Source organism: Canis lupus, chromosome 7, assembly GCF_003254725.2.
Source record: "Canis lupus dingo isolate Sandy chromosome 7, ASM325472v2, whole genome shotgun sequence".
Taxonomy (NCBI): Eukaryota; Metazoa; Chordata; class Mammalia; order Carnivora; family Canidae; genus Canis; species Canis lupus.
Genome location: NC_064249.1, coordinates 51084283 through 51106710, shown reverse-complemented (window position 1 = coordinate 51106710; position 22428 = coordinate 51084283). Strand labels below are relative to the sequence as shown.

At 36.2% G+C, this 22428-nt stretch overlaps 1 long non-coding RNA gene across 2 annotated transcripts in view; it reads left to right on the top strand.

The window, feature by feature from the left end:
• The window catches only part of LOC112648252 (uncharacterized), a 236473-nt gene that overhangs the window by 152473 nt on the left and 61572 nt on the right, over window positions 1-22428 (top strand). Inside the window, exon 9 of one of the 2 annotated variants that reach the window (XR_007412069.1) lies at window positions 9904-10105. The exons of the other annotated variant lie outside the window; for it this stretch is intronic. This is a non-coding gene — a long non-coding RNA (uncharacterized LOC112648252). The remainder of the gene's footprint in view (window positions 1-9903; window positions 10106-22428) is intronic. 2 annotated transcript variants of the gene reach the window in all.

Below are 22428 nucleotides of genomic sequence, written 5' to 3'. Positions count from 1 at the left end.
AATAAATAAAATCTTTGAAAAAAAAAAAAAAGAGAAAGAAGTTATAAAGAAGGAACAAAGAGGCTAAAGGTAATCCTGTGACACTGGATTAGAATCCAAGGTATAAGCATGAATGCATAGTGATAGATACAGAGACAGATACCAGTATAGATATAGACATAGATATACATGTATATTTATTTCTATCAATATAGATATATTTATGTAGATAGATATGCATATAAATACAGATATATCTGTGTATACAGATACAGATATATCTGCCTGTGGGGTGTCCTTGTGTATGTATGCATGTGTGTATACAGAGAGAGAGAGAGAGAAAGAGAGAGAGCAATGTGTACATATGCATGCAGTTTAGTATACACTTTTTTTTTTTTTTTTTACACCATTTGTCTCCTGACAAGGCTTAGAGTCAATTATACTCTTATAGCAATGAACATACCTAGCATACATCTTGCTTGCGAAACACCAGTCTCTAATAAAAAGCAACGAGTTCTCTTTGGAGAAGTGATTGATTCTAGCTCTTGGGTAGAGCAATACAAGGTGAGCCTGGAGTATCTTGTAGTACTGAAAGTAAGGAAGTTCTTAAGAAAGAATAGGCACTTGTTTAAACAATATAGGAACCAGTCTGGAGGAGGTGCTGATGGCCAAAGCTGGAACAATTTGAACAACAAATAAGAACTGACTTTTAACCTGTAGAATAAAATAATAGTAATGAATCTGTTTTGATACAGATAATTAAATAAGCAGGAGAAAAGAGATCATTCCTTCTTATAAAATTCCTGTTATTCTGTTAATCCCATTAATTAAATTTTTCTGTTAGTAAATGTAGAAGACAAATCAGCATTAAGTAAATAGCAGAGCAATGGGTGTTTGCAGACAAGCTCCCTTGATGGATGCTCATATTAGTGCGTGAGAGCTTGAGGAGAAATATATATACTTCTTGTATATTCTCAAAGCACTTGTATATTCTCAAAGTATCTACCCTTAAATATTTATTAACTAGAAAGGAAAAGTTTGTATCTTTATAATGCAGAAACTCAGGAGAAATCAAGTGATTGAAGTTAATGTCACCAAAAGTAAGACAAAATGCTATCATGAACCCCTTGGTTGATGAACTGAGAAGAACACAGTATCATTTCAGTGGTTTTCTTGCAAAAAATGCTTAACTTCAGTCTAAACATGAGAAAATGTTAGACCTGAATTTAGGGATATCCTACACAACAAGTGACAGATATTCTTCAATGTCAATAACATGAAAGAAAAGGAAATACTGAAGAAATGTTATAGACTAGAGGTGACCAATAAGAAATAACTTTTAAATGCAAAGAACACAAATATGAACCTGAAAAAATTATGAAATTTGAATGAGGGGTATAGTTTTACTAATAGTATAGTGCCAGTGTTAATTCCTGGTTTTGATACTTCTATATTTACACAGGGTATTAACATTAGAGAAAGCGGGATGGAGTATATCCAAGTGCTGTTTTATTTTATTGCAACTTTTCTATGAATCTAAAGTCATTTGAAAATGAAAAGAAAAGAAACTAATTATTTTCACCTCTGGCACCTCTGGGTCATATTTTTTTGATTTATAAGCTTCTCCCTTTTCTTTTTCTACCTCTTCAGAATATTTTTCCTACTAACTTGTCATTTACAGTGCTTTGTTTTAATTATAAGAGTTAAATGCTTACAAAAATCTAAAACACAAAATGAATGAAATAAAATTAGAAAATCTTCCAAAAATTCCCAGTGCTCCTATCTAGAAGTAGAATTGTCTTTTGAAATATTTCTTTATTCTGCTTATGAACCATTTATTCTAGAGCATATCAAATATGTCTTAATAAATTTTTATTGTTAACTTGAAATATGTGATTAACTAGCTTTGGCAGTATGCAGTATTTATGAATGATTTAGGTAGAAAGAATCTTAGCACACATAAAGTTATTAGTTCCACTTAAATGTATGATTATTAAGATTTAATTTATTTCCTCCTGCTTCCTTTGGGACATTTCTCCTAGGAATGGAAAGCACAGGAATAGGGTTCCAGTTCTACAATTCATTTGCCATGTCATCTTGCTCAACTGCTATAGTTCTCAATTTATCTGCCAATATAACGGGTAAATTCTTACCTGTCTTTCTTTCAACTCTAAAATGTTATAATGCCACAATGAATCTTTAACAATATAATTTCAATTAATAGGAAAGATGGGTGGAGGACATACTCTTCAGGAGGCTCATTAATAAGTCTCTGATACTGTATTTCTGGCTAATTTATGTTTATCCTTTATATTTAATTTCTTAATATAGCTTCTAATTTCCAAGCATAGCAGAGGTGATTAAAATTGACTCTAGAACCAAGTATCTGTGTTCAAGTGAGACTCTGGGACTTCCTACCTATGTGAACATGAGCAAGCTTCTTAACCCTCTTAGCTTAATTTCCTTGCAGGAAGATAGTCATCACTTCTCCTGTAGTGGCTTCATGAGGATCAAATGAGTCATAGTTGATAAAGACTTAGACCACATGGTGTTCTGGTATCTCATATAAGTATTGAGCAAGGTTTGTTAACTAAAACACATGGATTCATTTAGCTATAATGGTTCATATGATAATGTAAGAATGCCATTCATTTTTACTCTTAGAAAAGAAAAACAGCAACAATGGAGAAGTCAGAGTACCTTAAATCAGGATTTGCTTAAAACTGTTACTTTTAGGAAATTAGTAAAGTTTCTAGACAATTATAGAAACACAAGAAGAGTTAACATAGCTTCCCCAAAGAACAGACTCCACCCAGATATGAGGAAATGGCATAATCATGAAGATTTCATTTGTATGTATGTATGAATGTGTATGCATATGTGTATATATACACATTTTTTTTTCCATTGCACTGATGTTCTGGTCACAGACTGTCAGTGGCCATTTGTGAACTGGCAGCTCTTTTCAGCTCTTCATTCTCCATTGTCATTGTTATTGGCATTGTTATAATTTATATTCATCTGATTATCAGAGTGTGTCGAGGCCGACATGTCCAAGAGAGCTGGGCTGAGCACAAGAGCTCCTTTTGGAGTGAGATAAACAAACAACAAACAAAAAGACTTTTCGATTCAGCAGTTCCCTGAAGTGTGTGATTCATATATGAGTCATTCTCGTGAAGTGGATAAAATTCCCATTTACAAAGTCAGAAATGAAAATAAAGTTGTTTTTAATTTAGGAGACCGAAGAGTGGGATGAAATATCTAGCTCAAGAGGCTCCTTCTGAAAATGGATTTCTAGCAGGAAAATCTCACCCCACTAAGCATAGAGATGCAAATTTTGCCTTCTATAAGCTAATCAAGACTTTTTCTATTTTGGAAAGAAAACAAAGGAAAACCAGTCTAATCCTGAGTAAACCTGGCTTTTTCCTTACTTATTGGGTCTCACAGGAAAAGCAGATTGCAATGTTTAACTCTCTAATATATGCAATAAAAGATTTCAGCGATACTGTCAAGCTGACTACTTAGCCATTCAACTCCTTTCATATTATACACATTGCTATGCACTGTCGCTTGAGATTACTTTGTGCAAGAAAGCTTTGTTAGGACAGAGTAATTTGATGAATGTCAAAGCCAAATGTATATAGAGAGATATAGATATAAGGGATGGGACCAATCTGATTTCTATTTGACTCCCACACAAATCACATTTCCAACACATTTCAATGAATCACCGTTAGATGCCAGGTTGGCAGACATGACACATTCTGGACATGGTTAGAAAGATAGATTTGGGATGTTTCAAACATGGCCCTGTGAAGGGCATTTTTTTTTTTTTTTTGCAAAAACATCAGAGGGTACAATACTGTATTATGTCTACAGTATATTTTAACCAAAAGATTTAAATGAAAATCAAACTATATCTAATGGTTCCATGTAAGCTTTACTGTCTTTTTCTGATTCTTTGGAGAGAGGGGCCATTCTTCATAGTATCTTTTTCATATTTCTAGAAAATACGTTCAGCAAGTTTATTAAGAGGTGGTTTTTGCCACATGAGAGTATTTATGATTGTGTTGAGGAGCAACTGTAGGAGAAATCCTCTTCAGTTACACCATGTGGGGAAGAGCTCTTCAAGTACACACATTCTGCCTCGTAGCCTGCCTTGTATGCAAAAGAGGAGAAAGAAGCTTGCAAGTAGCATGACACTATTGGGCTGTTGAGATTGGCCAAATTACTGGTCTAGGTCTCTTTATCTCTAGTTTGCATCTCTTTGGATAGAAAGTGCCCCATCTTTACTATTGCAGGTATTATTCTGGAAGAGCTATGGGCAGATGAGATATAGTCACTATGATACTGAGATAGAATGTAAAGAGTCCTTGACTTAAGATTACTTATGGTTACCAATTTTCTCTTACTATGATCCCTAGATTTTGAGAATATAAACATAATAATACTTATATTCTTAAAATAAATATGTAAATTTATTTACATATACTTGAATAAGTGTTTGTGACATACCTAGATTGAATTTTATCTCAAGAATGAAATATGTTTAACTTTGTGATCTGATCTTCTTTACTGATTTAGATTATTTTTGTTTTATTGAATTTCCTAAGGATATTGTCAATTATCAAAGTATGAAAATTGTGTATAGGAACCTGACTATGAAAGCTGCATGGAGCTAATATGGAATGTTTTGTTTGGAAGGACTTTGGTGTCTTTTTTTTTTTTTTTTCAGGTATTATTTATTTGCCAGGGAGAGAGAAAGAGAGAGTTTGAGTGGTGGAGAGGGGCAGAGGGAGAAACAGGCTCCCTGCTGAATAGGGAGACTAATGTTGGGCTCCATCCCAGGGACCCTGGGATCATGACCTGAGCCAAAGGCAGAAGTTTAACCAACTGAGCCACCCGGGTGCCCCAAGGACTGCGGTATCTTCTATACCAAATTCCTTATTTTATAAATGGAGAAAATGTTACAAAAGTGTTTCTTCCCTCAGTCACACAACTACTGAAGAAACTGACCAGACTAGGTTTCCACATACTTCTGCTGATTAATTTCACATTGCGTAAAATTGTTTTGAGTGAGAATGGTGTGTGTATGGTGTACAGGTTTAAAGCATGAATTCCTGACTAGGTTGCTGTTTCAAATCACAGTTACAGCAAGTTATATAAAGTGTCTATTCCTCAGCTTTCTCATCTGTAAAGTTGAAGTAATAATGCTACCTAATTTCTTAGGGTTGTTGTGAAGAAGTTTATATGGGTTAATATAGACAACATATATGTAAAGCATATAAAATAATATCTGACATTTATTTAGTGCTATAGAGTGTTAGTCTGCTATTATTACCCTCTAGTTGCTTAGAGCAATGGGAGGAGAAATAGTGAATAGTGAACCTCTTTGTTGAGAAGGTATATAGATAGAACCAACTTAATTTCTTCCTACTTCTGTCCCAACATGCTTCTCTCTCCACATGTGGCTTTACAACAACATGCTGTTTTCCTTATCCCCTTTATCTAGAATAGCTGTTTCCCCTCCTGTCTTGCCTCTTTACCTAGTTAACTCTTCCTCATTCTTCAAAACATAGTTTGAGTGCAACCCTTCTAGTAGCCTCTATTTGATTTATGTAGCTCTCTTACTCCTATGCTCATTTTAATCATATTTATGGATCATTCCATGTACCTATTTATTGGTTTTATTTAAATTCAAGTTAACATATAGTGTATTATTAATTTGGGGGTAGAATTTAGCGATTCATCAGTTGCATATAACAACTGGTGCTCATTCCATCAAGTGCCCTCCTTAATGCTCATCCCCCAGTTACCCCATCCCCCCCACCTCCCCTCCAGCAACCCTCAGTTTGTTTCCTACAATTTGGCAACTCTTATGCTTTGTCTACCTCTCTGTTTTTATCTTATTTTCTTTCCCTTCTCCTATGTTCATCTCTCTTGTTTCTTAAATTCCACATATGACTGAAATCATATGGTATTTGTCTCTCTCTGACTGACTTGTTTCGCTTAGCCTAATACCCTCTAGTTCCATCCACGTCATTGCAAATGACAATATTTCATTCTTTTATGGCTGAGTAATATTCCATTGCATATATATACCATATCTTCTTAATTCGTTCATCTGTCAGTAGGCATCACAGCTCTTTCTATAGTTTGGTTATTGTGGACATTGCTGCTATAAACATTAGGGTGCACGTGCCCTTTCAACTCACTATTTTTGTATCCTTTGGATAAATACCTAGTGCTGCAATTGCTATGTCATAGGGTAGTTCTATTTTTAACCTTTTGAGGAACATCTATTCTATTATCCAGAGTGGCTGTATTGAAATAATCTGTTTACTTGTTTATATTTCTCTACCAAACTGAAATGCTTATGTTCAGTGTCATAGGAACTTTTATATCCCCGGTGCCTACCACACTACAAAGCAATATTAGATGACCAAAATATCTGTTGAAATAAACTGAATTGAACAAGGAAGCAGCACATTTTATTTTAGGGTCTAGGACAATGGAGGTAATGAAGAAAAATAATATGTTGAGAGACTGAAAGAAGGAAGCATGAGGGACTGAAATAAACACTAAGGGAATAAGTGTATGATTAAGTTTGGTGCAGGAGGTATGACCCAACTCTGCAGCTTAAATATGCAGTGAAAATATAGACCTTTTGCATCACAGGTTAACATACACTAAATGGCAGTATAAACATAAATGAATGAACCAATCAATACATAAATGCATGAAAAGTATCATGAATAATGAGTCCATTTGAAAGAAGGTAAAGGAAGATTGGTCAATGTCTAGAAGTATCTGGTCAATGTCTAGAAGTATCTAAAGGTACTCAATACTGGGCAGCCCCGGTGGCTCAGTGGTTTAGCGCCACCTTCAGCCCAGGGTGTGATCCTGGAGACCCAGGATCAAGTCCCATGTCAGGCTCCCTGCATGGAGCCTGCTTCTCCCTCTGTCTGTGTCTCTGCCCCTCTCTCTCTCTCTGTCTCTCATGAATAAATAAATAAAATATTTTAAAAATAAATAAATAAAGGTACTCAATACAGAGATAAGAATATAAGAATATATGAATATATTTGTGGTGATGTAATGGAATGACCTGATTATAGGGAAACAGTTTTCATGACTGATATTTATTCAGTCATTCCATAAACTTGGATATATTGGACACTCTGTGCCAATTTCTGTTCTCTGTGCTGTGTACACTCATATCAACAGTTTAGAAAGGTTCTTAGTAAGGACTACCCTTAGAAAAGTCAAGGCCAGAAACACATGGGAAAGAATCTTTTATATATTGGCAAGACAGCCTAATCCTAAATCTTTCCTTTATCTGACCTTCCTGGTTATCTGTTCTAGATATTATTTTTATAAATGGATAAATGATCATCTGTTGGTACAATCCCATGGGGAAATAAAAGCATTAATAATTCAGATCACTACTATATCTCTGCTAATAGCAAGATATTATATATGTATATGTGTGTGTATATGTGTGTATATATGTGTGTGTATATATATGTGTATATATACACATATATATATATAATAAGTTTATATCCACTGGTTGTTCAGATTTCATAAAAATATACAACAAATATAAATACAAATATTACTAACAAACTTTGAGCTCTGGGACCCTGCCTTCCACAGGGTGCAACCCAGGATAGCATTAGCAAATCAGTAGATTAGGTTACTTAGAATCTTGAGCATATCATTTATGACCTGTTCTTGATTCACAATATCTTCTTTAGCCTCTTCTAACTTCATGGTATTATGCCTTTATTAACCCAATGATAACCGAAATATCTTGAAAATGAATTTCTTTGGCTTTTCTTGGCTCACCTACAATGGGTTTTGGCACAGAGTACATATTTACTTATAGATTGAATAGATTTTAAAGAGATGGTTCTGTGGAAAGAAATGTAGATAAAAGAGAGATGGAGGAGTTTTAAGGAAAGGGCTAGACACAAAGTTGTATAGATGAGGCACATTACTGAAGTACTCAGAAGCCAAGTGGGGTGGCTCTAGCTTTATCCACAAGAGATTACCAGTGAATTCCTTCCCACGGTTTCTCTTTTGGAATTCCTTTCAAGGATGTCCAGGATTGTGCCATTTGGCCACCATTAGTGCCATCTCTGCCCCAAGATCTTAGTTGGTGCCCATCCATTTTTTTTCCCCTATGTAGACTCAGACTTTGCTAATTTTCTGGCAGACTTCTCTATTAATACAGGCCAAAGAAAGCATAACCCTGAACACACGTGAAAAGGTAGGTAGAAGAAAGGGAAATCCGTACAATAATACCAGGGTTTGGGAACTGATACCCTAAGCCAGGGTAGTAGGTCAGCATGTCCCTATTATAGAAACATCTGGTGATCATAAAGGCAGCAAGCTGTAACATAGATATAACATAATACACCTGTGTGGTAGTATTTGCATTCTGTCAGTATTACTGAACTTTTCTGAGCATCTTTTTTTAGGAGGAGGAAAACCCAGCAATAATTTAGAAAACCAGGGTAATTATAAAGATAAAAATCAAATAAAATTTCGAAAGTACCTGGATAGTACTTGGCACTTTGTAGATTCTCAGATGCATTGATTCTTTCTCTCCTGCATCCCCTGTACCATGAGTCTTAAAAGGACATCATCAGGCAGGACTGTGCCAAGGTGAATAACTCAGAACCACCTGGTATGTGGGCTTGCTCCCGCCATGGTGGCTTGCTCCTTCCACTTTATGTTGCACTTGGTCCAGCCACCAAGGCTACTGGAGGCTTCAGGTTGAGGCCAGGATGAAAGTGGGAGAGAGGAACATCAGAGAAGCACTGACTGCATACTAAGTCATCAGAGATGAAGGAGCAAAATAAAATCCTGGGAGAGCAGGTGGGTTAGTGTAAGTTATACCTAGTCAATAAAATATAGTTTTGCTCTTGTTTTTCTTGAAGCCTATAGTCCATATTTCATTACCTTGTCATTCGCTTCAGTTTCATAACTAGGAGAAAGTGGTGGTTGGTTGCTCCGTCCAACAAATGGCAATTCCTTTCCTTCCCCGTCCCTTCTATGAAGTTTTCCTGGGTTGTGATTTCTTTCAGTCAGTAATTTTAGACATTAATGGAATTTAAGGTTTGAGTTTGGGAAGCTAGGTAAACTGTGGACCAACTGATAAGACTTGGAAGTTAGTCTCAGTGACCTCCAGCATGTCACTGCTCCTTGCAGCTCAGGGATCCAGCCTCTGAGACTCTCTTGTACACACATATGAATAGGGTACAAGATGCAAAGATCTCCTAGAGGGTGAGTGTGGTTGCAGTTTATACTAGTCAATCGGGATGAATTTAGGCAATAGCCAGAATTATGGAAATTAATTCCCAAGGCAGTTAATAAATATAATCACGGCTTTCCAGCTCTCTGTATCCCATTCACTAGTTACCTTCAAGAGAAATGAGACTGAACACTTTTTATAGCAGAAAGCCCTAGGGACTTAAATATTCTAGTTACAATGTTTATATTTCTATGTTCTTTAACTCTTGTTGCCAAATATTCCTTGTTCTATTCTGTCTCACAATTTGGTTTATTAAAATACTTTAAGATAATTAAAGATGCTCAGGACAACCTAACTCAGCCCCTCACTTTAGAAATGAGTAAACAGAGGAGAAGGGTCTTATTCAATGTCAAACCCTACTTGGTGACAGAACAAGGTCTGATTTTATCCCTACTTTGTAGCAATATTTTTTAATCTTTCCCTTGGGTCTTAGTGCTATTAGCCTAACATGGAAGCTCTCTGTAGAGAAAAGAGGCCAACTCTTCTCCTTTGGAGATGAGCCTTAGTGTGAAACTACCTTTGTAGTGTTATAGCAGATGCTTTGAGGATTGCTTTCGCTCCACCAACTATAAGACAAGTAAGTCGGATTTTCACAAATACAGGTCAGCAGCCTCCATCACTTCCACAACTTCTTTGCCCAGCCATGCCGCAGTTGGCAATATGGCCAGAAACATCTCAGCTTCTGGAACAAAGCTATTGCTCACCGTGTCATTCAAATGCTGGAGAGCAAGGATAAAGGAAGTTGGCTTTGGTGACACAGTTCAAAGGAGGGACTCCCCAGCAGCAGAGGTGGAACCAACATAGGTAAGTTCCTTGCCCCATTCCAGTTGAAACAACACTCCAACTCCTGAGAGCTTGTGGAGCATAGAGCTGCTGTAAGTTCCTGCTAAGCCTCTCTGTCTTTATACACACCTCTCCTGCCGCCACTTGAGTTTATCCTAGCTTCTCTTAAACTCACTGTTATTTCCTCTTCTACTCATTTATCAAGCAAGTAGTAACTAAGGGATATGTTTTTTATCTTCTGTTTTTTACATTGTGTTGACTTCCTGACTAGACTATAAGCTTACTGGAGCTAGAGATACTATTACTTATTTATTCTATTCATCTTAAGGTACCTTATACAAGAGTGTTAATAAATAAGTCTTAGCTAATGATCATTGCAACTATTTTGCATCTGATTTGAACACGCAGTACTTCTTTTGACATATCTTAGGCTACATATTATTTTCTTTGCATACAAAGAGGGACCAATTTTTTTTGTCTTAAATACCCAGTTCCTTTCTCCCTGCTGTATTATGGAAGATGAGAAAATTAAATTGAATTAGCTACTATATATTAAGTACTTAAAGTATGTCAGATAATATAATTAGAATAGTATCTACATTACCAACATCAACTTTAAGATGAACAGATTTATTGTGGTTTCACTGGTTTATTGGGAGGACTGAATGACATAATATCCTGTGAACAGTAAAACGTGATTGAGATATGGGTTGTAATGATGAGTCAGTTTATCAGAATAGCTGGATTTCACTTTGGAATGCTGAAAGACCTATGGGATAAGATACTTAAAAGAATAATTTTCAATGGGGGGAAATAAACTTCAGGAAGAAGTCAGGGGTACTAGGGATCAGACACAGATATTGGCCAGAGAGGAAGAGCAAAACCAGTGAAGGGTCCCAAAATGTATTTCAGATTGCTGGTAAGTGCTAACCACATTTCATTTCTGCCTAGAGCCACTCTTGTTCTTTCTCTAAAATTGTGAGCAATATGCCTTTTAATCTTACATATTTTTCTTGATCCAATCATTGTTTTCTTTTCAGTATACTTCTACTTATCCTGAGGGCTGCTGATTCAACAATAGGTTTAAATACTCAAGTTTGAATGATATATATTTTAACTTGTTTTTAAAGGAAAGCTTTGTAATTCCTACAAGAAATGAATCATTAATTCTGCTATGACATTATATATGAAATCTACCCAGGAGCTCCCAAATACTCTCCAATTCAGAGGAGTCTAAAGTTCAGCTAACCAAGCTGATGTAGTATTATATTTGCCCTTTAAAAAAGGTCAGAATATTGTTCAATTGGTGCCAACATCCATGAACTGAATGAAAGGGGGCCTGAGAAGATTGCATGTGGTTAAGAGTTTTCTGGAATTCATGAGGCTCCTTAGTCACTATAAAATAAAACTCCCTGGCAAGCCTTCTTGGGAGTAAATTCTGCAAGTATTTTGCCATTGGATATGGGCAATCAGTAGGAATGCTGTCATTGAGTTTGGATGGACCAAACCATTTTTCAGTTTTCAAAATTCATAGCTCATCATCACTCCGCCTGTATTATTATTATTATTTTAATTTTTATTATTATTTTTATACGGATCCAAGAAAGAAATGAAACGTGGGTTATATTCAAGCCCATCACAGAGCCAGAGTTAATACTCAGGATCTGAAAGGTGAAGTTTGGCATTAATGAGACAATTGTATGAATATTTACATTTTCTACCTTGCTAATTTTGGCAAGGCTAGCATATATCCTGCAACCCCAAAGTGGTCATCACTACCCTCTCCTCAACTGTAATGCCTTAGAATTTTATGCTGTAATATTTTTCTATGTCTTATTTTGCCTTTCTTTAACAGAATATTTTTAAACAACTAATGTATTTAGATAGCTTTTTAAAGTCAAATCATAGGACAAGATTCATAATGTGAAATGTTAAGATTGCTTTGTTTGCACTTCTCACATCCAACAGCAGCAGATTCCTCCCTTTTAGCGATACTTTCCTTAACTCACGTACTTCTAAATCATCTGCTTATACTGCTGAATTTTGATGACATTTCTTGCTGTGATGATTGGCCCTCTGTGACTGGAGGTGGAGGATTCAGCACTCTTCCATGCTTCATGCTTGTACTTTCTCTTTCTTCCACCACTCAACATGGTCATAGCACTAGGCCAGATTTCTCCTCACTATGTACTTTATTCTCTAAGAATTGTTAATGATGGAGTCATGAATGCACTGTGAGCACATTCAGTGTTTTGTCATTGTAAGAGGTAGTTATCAGTTCTTTGGTAACTTCATCATTCTTAGGGAGGATTTTTCAACTCTCAGCCTGGAATCAATACACATCTCTTTTACCCTCATTCCGTAAGCTAGAATACAAGAACACAGCCATATCTAACTGGAAGGCTGGATGGTAGAATCTAGGACAACATACAGGAAAATTGGGAAAAAGGGATCTGTTGAAACGTTCAGCAGTTGTTATCATATCCTCTTCCTATTTGCTTTTCTTTGCTTGTTTTAGTTGTTTAGCTGGATTTGGAAGAGCACTCAAAATGCTTAAGTAATTTTTCCCCAGTTTAACACAGGAAGAAAGTTGAAATTCATGCAAAAAAAAAATCTGAATCTTGCCTACCTGATTATGACTTCCCTTCAACTCTTTTCTAGTAGGGTATGAGTTTGTAGGCATTTTCCCCTCTAAATTAAGACCAGAGGAAAAAAAAAACAAGAGAGACCAGTATCAGAAGTGCAATTTATTAAGCAGGAATACTAACCCTGTTACTTTCAGGAGATTTCTTTTTTTTTTTTTTAAAGGTTTATTTATTTATTCATGATAGACACACACACAGAGAGAGAGAGAGAGAGGCAGAGACACAGGCAGAGGGAGAAACAGGCTCCATGCAGGGAGCCCGACATGGGACTTGATCCCGGGACTCCAGGATCGCGCCCCGGGCCAAAGGCAGGCACCAAACCACCGAGCCACCCAGGGATCCCCTCAGGAGATTTCTATTAGGCTTGACGAGGCACTTTGCCTCCTAAAGCCCATTTGATTGTTCTCACCACCATTTGATGAGTGAGCTTCATTGTCAAATTCAGAAAAGAAGATGGCTTCTATCCCATGGCTCTTACTAAGGAAAGCTTCCTCTCTCATAAAGTTAGAAAAAATTAACAAATTAATAAAAAAGGGAGAAAGATAGTTCTCAAGATAGCCCATCAACTACCCACCAACACAACACAGATAGAGACCTTACACACTGAAGGAACAGATAAGTAAGTGTAGACATGAGATCCATGTGCTATTATAGATATATTGAGGCCAACAACAAATTAAGCATAGTAATAATAGTGCTAGAAAAGAGATTTGAAATGAAATAGAATTGACCTCTATCTCTCTTATTACATAAAAAAAGAAAACATTAATTGTATGTCAGTATAATGGACTGTCTGATAGCCTCGTTACTATGCCTTACCACAACATCTTAAGAAATATATAACAAAAACAAGTGTATTTTTTGAGCCAGAAACCATGTATCAAGCAATATACAGCTTAACTCATTCAATGTGAGTTGAATCATAAGTCTTTGTGAAGGTTTTGTACTTTCTCATTTAGAAAAGATAAAGCCAAGGGGATCCCTGGGTGGAGCAGCGGTTTGGCGCCTGCCTTTGGCCCAGGGCGCGATCCTGGAGACCCGGGATCGAATCCCACGTCGGGCTCCCGGGGCATGGAGCCTGCTTCTCCCTCTGCCTGTGTCTCTGCCTCTCTCTCTCTCTCTCTGTGTGTGTGACTATCATAAATAATAAAATAAAAATAAAAAAAAAAAGATAAAGCCAAGAATAGGAGAGGTTAAATAATCCTGGTATCACCTTTTGAGAGAGGCATGGACCAAGGCCCAGTAAAGGAGGAGACCAGGAATAAGTGACAAAGATAGCGGGGAGAATAGATCCTTAAGAAAGATGGCACGTTTAAGGAAGAAATGAAATGAGACTGGCGGGAAGAACTGAGCTAATTGTAGGTATTGGTGAAAGTCATTGATGGCTAAATGAAAAGTTGGTATTTGGAAACAACAATAATAACAAAACAGGGCTTGCAATGGGGAAAGATCTTCTTTAATCAGTGTTAAGGCAGACCTTGTGTTAAAGTCATGACCTTAGGTTTGGTCTGCACAGTGTTCCTCTCCCATGGTAAAGGGGAAAATGAAGTCAACTATATGGATGCTTGTTTATGCTTCCTCAGGATATAGACATTTCTCGGTACTTAAGTGCTAGGATTGCATTAAGAAGAGCCTGTGGTTCTGATGCTGGCAAACAAGCTTGCTGTGTCTCTTCAGCCTCCCGTCATTGAATTTTAATGGAGAAAAACATGTATATCAATAATTCACACTCTTTTTCTGGCCCAATTGTGCCTATGTTCATAACAAAATTTTCCAAGACCACTTCTTTTATCTGTGCTTTATCTCTTGAATCTTCTGCCCTCCTCACTGAATGTTCTGTTTTTGTTAAGAGTGACTGCTTTAAAAAATGCCCTTTTCGCAATGAAATCCACCCAACTAATTTTTTATTGCCCTCTGTCTTCCCATTTTCTTTCCTCTCTGGCACATAGTCTACCTGGTATCCATAATTGCCATTTTACCTTGCTGTCATTTAACCCACAGTTCATTATTTGCTCTTCTTTTAAATGCATCTGTGTTAATTTCCTCAGAATGTCCTCATTGCCAGCTGGCCTGTTCCCTGCAGATTTCCTGTGGCAAAATGTCACACCTAAGCGCCTGCACCTTTGGTGATTTCTCCCAGCATTTGTTTAGACCCTATCAATCATTATCTCACAATAAACAACAGCTTTGCAAATGGAGAGCAAGGCTCACCCAGTGATTGATGCTTCTGGATGCCTGTCTTTTCTTCTTGTGAGAATCACAAGGTCCCCCTCCCTTTATTTTGAGGGGTCTGGCTATACCTGCCGTGGTTTATGGGAAAACAAGACTAAACTGCCAATACCAAGGCCTCTCTTCTTTTTCTCTTACTGCATTTCCTTATCGGTTGTGACAATATGCCACAATTAATGATAGCAGAAATACCCATGTTTGATACCGCATGCATCACACTTAGGCGTGATGGATTAGCAATCAAGGAAATTAATTCTGCCATTACAAAGTAACATCTGAACTTTGAAGTTAGGCAATTGCATTGTATAAGGTTCAGTTATGAATTCAGCCATAAATATAACATTAGGCAAGCTTATTTAGGAGCAGAATAGTTTCAATATTGTTAGCCTTTTAGTTTTCCAAGCAGTGGTTTGCAATTCTTTTTACCAACCTCTATTTCAGAGGGATATAAGGATTATCAGATTTCAAGGTCAGAAAGACATTCAATTATGTTGTCTGTTTTTGACCAAGTAAATAATATTTCTGATATTAAGAAATGAGCCTACTTATGATCTTAGGTTCTTCAAAAAATCAGTCCTTCTGGAATGAGTAGTTTAGTTTTGACAGAAGGCTTTGGCCTTCTGTAACATGCTTATTGCAATGTACTTCTCTTGGTTTGAGAGCCCTTGGAATAACCAAAGGCAACCCCATTGCCTGTATTTCCTGTAGTATTTTACCCCACAGCTATTTACACACTTCTATGCCAGAAGTACAGCTTTGGAGCTCTCTTTCACTTGCTTCACAGACTCTGTTCACAAGTACATGTTCAGTTGGAGCCAATATACACCAACCCTGAGATTGCTCAGGCTGCCAGATCAAACTAAGTATAATAAAATACATTAAAAAAAAAGTCTAAACACTTTAACACATAAAACTCTTCTACCGAGTGCACTAATACATCATCAGGAGGCAATTTTATATTAACCCTTAGTTTTCATTGACCAACTCATATTTCTATGGCTGTTGTGGACATCAGACTCAACTATTAGTCCCACTGTTTATTTCATTTAAGCCATTCTGCATGGGGTCAATGTGGTAAATAGCCATTTCACAGCTGTCTGCTGACCTGGTTTGGTCCACAGGTGGATTGTAGATTTGAGTCTCTAGAGACTCAAATGAGACACAGAATGTTCCTGCATAGGATGGAGGAATCTTTTGTGAGAATATAGGGAAAAAAAAGAGGAGTCAGGAACAGTTTTCCTCATCATCCACAAAGTCACTTCACCACTACATCATCCACTGATCTCTAGTATCTTCACCTTGCTGTAAGGCACCACAATTCTGATGAAAATATCAAACAAGCAGAACTCTATGAAGTCTGCTAAATATCTCCTTCACTGATACCTTCAATATTTTGGAATTGATGTAGTGATATTCTGAATCGGAGATTCACCTAAAGCATGTGATAAAAAAGACTTGCTCAGTATATTCATGGTCTAAGTTCTGAGAAGAATGTCTGAAAAAGTTCAGAGAATCCTTTAGAAATGTTTTAGATACACCAATTTTCATTATATTGGCTTGATTTATTTATTTAGAAATGTTATTTATTCTTAAGATGGTTTCTCTAGAATCAACACTTGATAATACTATGTTAAATCTATTATTGAATGTGTCAGAAAGTCTGTATTTCTTTTAAAACTTCCTCATTATTACACTTCACAATTTAAACTGTTATTTCATCTAAATGGTTTAAATGAATGTGCTGCTTTCTAAATAATTTGAATTTTTGTTTATATAGTTTCATTCTATTCAGTTAAACACAGACTTATTGGCAGTTTCTGTACGCCAGTAACTGTGCTGGTTTCTAGGAATTAAGGACAACAGCAATTAGAGATTACTACTTTTGTCATGCCTAGTGGATTACAAAATGGATCCATGAATATTTAGCCCATGCTCACAATGGCTGTCACAGAGAACATGCTTATCAGTATCATATGAGTGAACTGAAGTCTAGAACCTAGTAGCCTCTACATTTTGCCCAGTGTACTCCAATCGAACTGCTATATTTTTCACTTTTTACATTTGTTTTGAGGGCCACAAAATCAAAATGGATGCCCTACATACAATAAATCATTTAACATGTATCAGACAAAGGAAGATCTATGTCACATGTCAAAAATTGAAGAGAGCTTTCCCGTAAATAAAATTTAAGCTCTCATATGACTAATTCCTTTTTAAGAACTACTTCCCTGACCCTTTTCCTGTGAATCTGATATTTAAAGAATACTTAAAAATGTGTTTCAAATGAGAGGCACCGTTTGCATTTCTTTCAGATACAAACTATTCCAGAAATTAGACATATGGATTCTTCTGTTGTGGGCCTCTAATTTTTGTGTTTGCCCATTTTTAGCTACTTGAAGTCCCACTGTACATTGAAAAACTATTATCAAATAAATAAGATTTGAAGACAAAAGTAAGGCGAAGAACTGAAAATATATCTTTTTTCTGATCGCTCAATCATGTGACCATGATTATACTGTCATGTTCTTCACAGTTATTTGATCAAGATGATGATGAAGAAGGAAGGAGCATGTTTCACTGCATTTACAAAATGCAATTTTTATTCCCTAGAGTGACGACAGCATGATTTATGTCCATGGAGTTAGGTGAAGTTCTGGATGTTAGTTTCAGATAGTGATATGCTTTCTTAAAAGCTCACATGGATTCACTCTCCACATAGAGTGTATCGTCCGGACCATGAGAGTCCTGCTGTGGTAATACCAATTGTGCAGTATTATTTATATTTTGAAAAACATATTCTTTTAAATTATTTTACTTCAACTTATAATAATTGCTTAAAGTAAGATGCTTTACAATTGCTTAAAATAAGACATAAGCTTAAAGTAATAGTTGAAGTTCTTCATTATGCCCTTTTTCCTCAAAAACAAAATTTAAATTCATTGTAAATATAGAGTGCAGTCATTAATTAATTAAATTAATCCTCCCCCTTTTTTTTTTAAAGATTTTTTATTTATTCATGAGAGACAGAGAGAGAGAGAGAGAGAGAGAGAGGCAGAGACACAGTCAGAGGGAGAAGCAGGCTCCATGGAGGGAGCCTGATGTGAGACTTGATCCCAGGACTCCACGATCACACCCTGGGCCAAAGGCAGGCACTAAACCACTGAGCTACCCAGGGATTCCCCAGTCCCCCCTTTTTTTCAAAACCCAAACCAGACATCATTTATACTAAGGGATATCACTAGAAGGAAGAATTAGGTGTCCATGAAGCATAAAGTTTATTGATCATTTTTTGTAATATGACGTAGGTGGGGAAGAGTGAAGGGTTGTAAAGGTCAATTTACAATGACTCAGGATAATAGTAAGACAGAGAATGGTGACTAATGGAGAACCTTAAATCCTGGGAAATCCTTCACTTTCTCACCTTCCCCCCATGCCCATTTAATCTGTTTAGCTCACCTTTCTGTCTGAGGACCGCTCCAGAGTGTCCCTGCCTCCCTGTCTTCAGATTATAAACCTATTTCTTTTTCTTTTAGCTTTCTTTTCTTTTCTTTTCTTTTTTTTTTTTTTTTTTTCCACTTTCAACTTGTCTGTCTCCTGTTCCTCACAACATGTTATCCAAGGGCAGGCCTGGAATCTTTATTAGATGGTGTCCAATCCCCTTTGACTAGAGTCTTAGACTCTTCAAGGAAACAGCTGACCAGCATGACAAAAACTTCTAGCAAGTCACAGGAGAGGTGAAGGTAGCATGATAGAACATACCTTTTCCTCCCCAAGTAATATAACATTAATCAATTTTTAAAAAATTACTCAGCATTCTCCTAATTATAGTATAGACAGCTGGTTAAGTATAGATTCTGGAATCACACTACTTGAGTTCAAATCTAGACCAAATCTTGAGATTCGAGTTCAAATCTCCACTTCCTAGCCATATGGCATTAGACAGATTAGTTAACTTCTCTGCCTCAGTTCCCCTAGCTGTAAAATGTAAGTGCCAGTAGTACTTTATAGGGACATTATAGGGATCAATTTCTCAAAGTATAAGGGACTTATAGCAATGCTTGATGTAAGTGCACAGTGCATATTGGGCTTACTGATATTGGCGTACAAATTAAGTATTTTAATCACAAACAATCCTAATGATAGGCATTAAATTGCTTGCATGTGATAAAAAACTAGGAAGTGTTTGAGTCAGCCCTTGAACTCAGGCTGTCTTTAGAAACTGTAGTCTTTTTATGATAATTTTAATTTGAAGACAATGTTTTACTGTATATGAAAAAGGCCTAATGTTATACATAATAAACTGAGGTTATTTTGAAAATAGTCTTATGACCAAAAGATATGCAGGATATTCAGGAGCAGTTATCATCATGCCAATATACCTCTATTTACATTCTGCAGAGTTGTCTTTTTGTCTTTGTGAACATGAGTTGAATTCCTTTTTTTAAAGTGTAGGCATATGTCTTTTGTATCACCAACTAAGATGACCAAAACTGATGAATTGTGTGCAGAGATTACTCTTGTAGTAATCCTGTCTCATGTGAATATAAACTCATTTCTAGAAATAAACAGAAAAAAATTCTCTGACAACACAAATTGTCATAAAAACCACACTGTAAAAGGCAAGTACTTTTGCTCTTCTTTCAATACCTAACAACTTCAATTTAACATACTGCACTTGATTATCTGCTTATTCATAGCAAAGCATATTTTCAGTTTCAAATTAGGGAAGAGACAGAGGTTTTGTTTGAATCAGGCAGATTAGCATTTCTAAGAAATTATAGTTAAGAACAATAAAGTGTTATTTAAAAAAGTCATACGAAGGATAAAGTGTATATTTTCAGATAGCATAGAAGTAATCACAATGGTGATTTATCAAGAAATGTTTAAATGATGTTAAGTGTTTTCTGTGATCAGACTACTTAGAAAGATCTCCATCATACTATGTTAAAATAAGCTTCGTTTTGACTTGCAAAACTAAGGTCTGGTTATCTGGAAAATACCCATCCCTTTATAATGCCAGATAAATTAAATGATAATTTAATATATTCTGTATAGAACACAGATGTTCTATGGTGATCGCTCAGCATATACATTTTCTTGTTAAACTGAATACTCATTCAAATAGAGATTGGAATTTCATAAAGAGGCTATTCACAAGAAACATTGGTCACTCTTGATAATATGCATCATAATTAGTTTTATAGATACTGCACTTAATGTTTAGAGTAGAGAAGGAACATACTAGAAATCTGGAGGCCTGCAGATATTGCATCCAGTACAGACAATAACTCCTGAAATTGTATTCCGTTCTTCTGCTTCCTTAGTTCATAATTGGGTTCTGATTGAGAAAGAAAAAAAAAAAATCTCAGAAGATTCAGAGGTTCAAATCATATTAGCACTCAAAAGTTTGGATGTGTCTTCAAATCTCCTGGGCCTGAAAATGTTGGCTGGAAAAGCCATGAAAAACACGGTTTCCTCACAGCGTTTCTGGCAGTTCGACTCCTGCTCCTGGCTGGAAGTTCAAGTGCAGAGACGCATGAAATTGAACAATGATAATAATAAAAACTTTTCTGAAACCATTTTGAAGCTGCAAAAAGTGGGACTTTAGGTCTATCTAATCTGGGGAAATGGCTCAGGTACAATTTTATAGTCAAATGGGTTCATCTTCTTTGCTTCTTTCTCATTTGGTTCCCATTGCATGATAATTTTACCCCTTTATTAAGGAATTCAAACTTCAGCACCACTGAACTGATACCTGCTAATTATTTGGAGTCTGATTAGTTCATTTGTTGGCTAGCAAGACCCCTTTGTTCTGTCCTTTTTTTTTTTTTATGAGCAATAGGAATTTCAATTCAATGAATTCTGCTCTTCTCTCACATGTATGCTTGAAAATGCTGTGAGAGAACTGGTTAAAGGTATTGCAAGGTAAAGTACAATGAACTTGGAAGATTGTCTCCACATTTTATTACTTCCAGACCTCCTCCTTGTCTTATTAGTGGGGAACACAACGTTAGAACCTATACCCAAACACTCCCTGGGGCCATTGTCATTTCTGGAGAAAGAATCTCTATGTAAAAAAAGGTGGATACACTTCAGTGTTAAAATATTCATGTGACTCTTAAAATACTTTTCCTAACACATGAGTCTGTAAAAAGGAAAATGTATTTAGCCTTGTTTGTTCCCTTTTCAACCTGGTTTCTTTCTCACCTTCTTAAAAGGTCTAAGTATTATTCTATGATACAGAAAGTTCTCTTGGGCAACTAGTAAAGGTGAATGAATGAGTTGTTAAAAATCATCATCTTATGAAAGAGATATTTATGATACCTTAACATAAGATGTTAAATATTACCTATTTGCTACTATTTTCAACAAAGAAGGGGACCCTCTTAGAAGCCAATTCTAATATGCCAACCTAACCAAAAGATTGCCTGGAGACATCTTGGTGCACAGTCTCTCAGTTATACCTGATACATGATTTAAATTGGTACCAGTGGGAAGTAATGAACAAAGACTATATTTGTTCATTTAAATATCTATGATTAAATCTAGGACTTACCAAAAGACCTAACATTATTTTCTGAAGTCAATATTTATTCATTCATTCGCAGGGCAATATGGTCAGGCTCTATGGAAGGTTCATTTGGGGTTTTTTTGAAGCTGCAAAATATTGAAAACCCTTTAATAATTTGCACATGGCATTTGTGTGGTCATATAAATACTGTGTTCATTTTTCCTTCCAGACATATTCATTTAGTCAAGGATTATTTTTATACAGATGGATTATGGTGATTAGAAGTTTCCAAAGGAGTTTGCATTCACAATAAATACTGATGATTTTAGCCTACTGAGAAGTTGTTTATAGCAGTTTGTTTTCTTAGCCCGAGTCCATAAGTCTAGCTTTAGAAGCAGCAGGGCCGATAAACCACAAAAGAACTATTTTATGGGTGATCCAGTAATTCAAATTATGAGAAAAAAAGAGAAAGTAAAGAATTTTAAGAAATGACCACTATTGACTGGTTCATATGGTGGGTGGCATTTGCCTTCATCTGTGGGATAATTGGACCAGGGGACTACAAATCCATAGCAATACAAGGCTTTCCTTACAAGAGAGTTAATGCACCATCAATCAGCTAGTAGGAATAGTTTTTGTGTTGCAGCCTAAGTATGTTTTCATTCAGCTCATTTGCACTTCAAAGCTGAAGTCGATAATTCAGGCCCAAGTAGGTGCAATTTGGACCATTTCCCTTTTGTAGCATATGAACACAAGCTGAGAAAATCTCTAAATTCATTTGCACGGGACATTACTGGCCAGAGTTGGCAAAGCAGAGAAGCGGCTAGTTTCCTATAGGTAAGTATTATTGCTATGAATAAATCCTTAGGAGTGGGGGTCTTCAGATAAACATGGTTTACTCTCTACTGGTGATCAGTGGTTTTATTACATAAAACATAGGGGTCCCCTCTGTTTTACAA